The sequence below is a fragment of the Ixodes scapularis genome, unplaced genomic scaffold (genome assembly GCF_016920785.2).
Source record: "Ixodes scapularis isolate PalLabHiFi unplaced genomic scaffold, ASM1692078v2 PGA_scaffold1__304_contigs__length_218370807, whole genome shotgun sequence".
NCBI classification, from domain to species: domain Eukaryota; kingdom Metazoa; phylum Arthropoda; class Arachnida; order Ixodida; family Ixodidae; genus Ixodes; species Ixodes scapularis.
In genome coordinates, this window is record NW_024609846.1 from 194,818,132 (window position 1) to 194,821,579 (window position 3,448).

The 3,448-nt window shown below is 46.7% G+C and overlaps 1 pseudogene; it reads left to right on the forward strand.

Annotated features, from left to right (window-relative positions):
• Nucleotides 1–1,666, forward strand: LOC120849607 (annotated as a pseudogene).
• The last annotated feature ends 1,782 nt before the right edge of the window (nucleotides 1,667–3,448 follow it).

Here is a 3,448-nt window from a genome sequence, read left to right on the forward strand (position 1 = left end):
ATGGGACGTCGGATGGCGGAGTTGGAAGCCGACGTTGCGTTCTTCGGGATGTGTCTGCGGAAAAAGTATGTGGACCCGCTAATCTTCAAACAACTGGCCGCCTCGGGGATACCGTGGAAGGACAAGAAAGAGGTCATCAAAGCCTACAGGTCTGGAACAGGTCAACGGGTTCAAGACATCCGCAGCGCCTGTGACAGACTCTGGAATCTTCTTCTCGGAAAGAACTTCAGGAGGCATGGAGACTACCATCTTTGGAGCGCCGTTATGAGGACACATTTCGACCGTGCGTGGTATGTCAAAAGAAGGCATGTTTTGGACAGTTTCAAGTTGTGGAATTCTCGGGGGGCAGAGGTAAATAAGTGTGCACAGGGGACAGGAAATTGTAAACAACAGCATTGTATAATTAACCCGGAAAATGTAGTAGTGTCAAAAAAATTAAAGGAGTTCTTGGGTAGAGGTCCGAAGTATTGTGTAAACGTTAAGCCGTCTAGGATCGACGTGTTTTCCGACATACAGTCAATCGCCAGGGTTGTGGATAGTGAGGAGAAACTTGCGTTTGTCGAAGATGCGGTAGGGCGCATTGAAAAATTGATGGGAAACGCGTATCCCATCGATAGGAGGAATTTCAAGGATGTGAGAGCGGTGAAACAAGAGTTAGAAAGGAGTTTGTTAAAACTGTTGCAGACAGATAAAACAGGAAGGTTTGCAGTTTTGCCTGTACAGGCCTTTCAGAAGAAGTCGGAGGAAGCGTTGGGGTCATTGTTTAATGAATGGAAGGGTAATATCGGGAAGCTGAGGAAGAGCATTTGCAAGGTTTTTCTGGAGGAAAGCATGGAAGAGGTAGCGAAAAGCGTTTTGCGTTCAACGCTCAACCTTAAATTCTTTTTGAAGGACCATAAGATTGAAATGCCCCTACGTACCGTTGTTAACGAGAATGGGACGTGGCAGAAGGTGGTCTCATGGTTCTTACAGCGGGGTTTGAAGTTAGCTAATTTGGAGAAGTCAATTGCCTTAAAGAACTCTAGTGAGTTGATTGAAGTAATGGAAAAGTTTCACGGAAGGAAGTGCGCGCTATTCTCTATGGACATCAAGAACCTATATTACTCTTTAGAGAAAAGCAGATTAATGAATAGAGTGAGGATTGCCTTGGAAGGGAACCTTATTAAGTTTAAATCAGGAACAGGATTAGCGGTGGATAGTTTTCTTTCGGTGCTAGACCTTTATTTAAAGTCAACGGTATTGGAATACGAAGGTCGCAATTTTGTGCAAAAAGAGGGAGTCTGTATAGGTTCGTCTGTAGCGCCTTTGTCAGCGGAAATTTACTTAAACACGGTGGACCAGCAAGTGTATGACAAGGTAGAAGAGTTGTCTCCAAAGTGTTTTGTGAAAAGATTTGTGGATGATATTTTAGTTTGCTCGGTTCAGGAAGGGTTGGACCAAGTTTTAGAACAAGTAGTAAGGTCAGCGGCGCCAGAGTTGAGATTCACGCTAGAGAGGCCAAGGGGCGAGGTCCTGCAATTTCTCGACCTGCGTTTATATTTGGAACGAGGTCTTTGTTGGGAGTATGGGAAGGAAAACCCAAAACCGGTTCTGTCAAAGAGTAGCTGTCACTCGAAAAATGTAAAAGCCGGGGTAGTCAGATCTTTGATTAGTAATGCTTTGGTGAGATCATGCATGCATTTCGGACCGGAGGCACTAAAAAACCAGTGGGAAAGACTGGTAATGGCAGGATATGGTGAAGAGTACATCAAAAGGCAGATTGCCCTACAGTGCGGGGAGAAAAATGGGAAGACGCAAGAAATCAGGGATAGGTACGCTGTGGTTCCGTATTTTCACGAGGTGTCCCACAATCTTAGAGCATGTGCAAAAAAATATGGCGTGGATGTCGTATTCAGCACGGATTTTAGGTTAGATAGATTGACACCTTTTGAAACGGTTCAGAGGGGCTGTCAGAAGGCGCATAGGGAAAAGTCGGTGCCGTGTAGCGTAGGCGTGGTGTATGAGGTTCCTTTAGCGTGTGGTTTTAAGTATGTAGGCCAAACCTCTCGGTGTTTGAACGATCGTTTAACAGGACACGAAAGGAATGTTAAAAATAATGCAGCAAATTCGGAGTTGGCTAAGCATCTGGAGGGGTGTAGAAACTGCACAACGGATTGGTCTGGAACGGATGTAGTTGTTAAGGAAAGCAACGATGTTAAAATGGTGGTAAGAGAAACAATTAGGATTAGACCGTTGGGAAATCGCATTAGTCAACCTTCCATGCAAATAGGAAACCGCTGCAAGCAATTTTTAGTTTTAAGTGTTGTTTTTTTTTTTTGCCATCCTGAAAGGCTTCTTTGGTGTGTATTGTCGGCGGGGTTTTCTATAATTTTGGAGGTGACCAGTTTTGAGTGGGATGTTGTTGTCCTGTTTATTGTGAGGACACAAAAGAGTTGCTTGAAGTCTTTGTGAGGCATATCTTCTGCTAGAACCTTTTCACTTGGAAACGTTGGGAGTGTCCGTTTCTTTTGTGATAGAGTGGAACCTGTAAAGTCACGGTGCAGAGGACAAGTCGTATGTGATTGGTTGATGACGACGAGAACGAACTATATAAGAGGAGCTTGTTGAAATAAACTTGTAGCTGAGTTTGAGACCTGTCTGTTTTTTTGTTACTTCTGCTCTTAAAAAAAAAAACAGTCTCAGGGTAAACGACGAAATGGTCCTAGACGTCGTTCTTGACATCGTCCTCTAGGACGTCATCCTTCACGTCGTCCTTGACGTCGTCGACGTCATCCTAGACGGTGTCCCCGAGGTCGTCCTACACGCCGTCCTTGACGTCGTCCTCGACATCGTCCTTGGAGTCATCCTAGAGGTCGTCATAGACGTCGTTTTCAAGGTCGTCCCAGAGGGCGTCCTAGATGCCGTCCATGACATCGTCCTCGACGTTGTCCTAGACGCCGTCCTTGAAATCGACTTCAATGTGTGCACGGCATATTACAACCAAATTATCACCGTACCATTTCGGTAGAGTGATAATTTTGACATTGACATCATAGTACCATTTTGATTTTGTGGGGATTGTTATCCCTCAACATTCTGTCGCGTCAGCGTTTTGGCGCGCCGTGGCGGCCGAGCTGCCGTAGCGAAATGTGGCGCTACTTACCATTGTGAGTGGCTTCCTCCTCTCCCCTTTGGGGCGATTTCCGTAACGAACCCCCGCACAAAGGAGATCGACGTGTCGCTCCTTGATTGGCCACTTCGCCCCCGCCGTTATCGTAAAACCAGCGGACGGCAGTCTCGCTTGTCTCTTCTTCCTGGGATTCGGCGGCGGTGGCCCTAAGGAGAATCACAATTTCGCGCCCCACGTTGGGCGCCAAATTGTGGTTCTGCTTCGGGCCACTGCCTTTGGGGGTTCCACGTTCGCGGCGAGACGCTGTACCGCGAAGCGGGTCCGTACTCGCGTGGCATG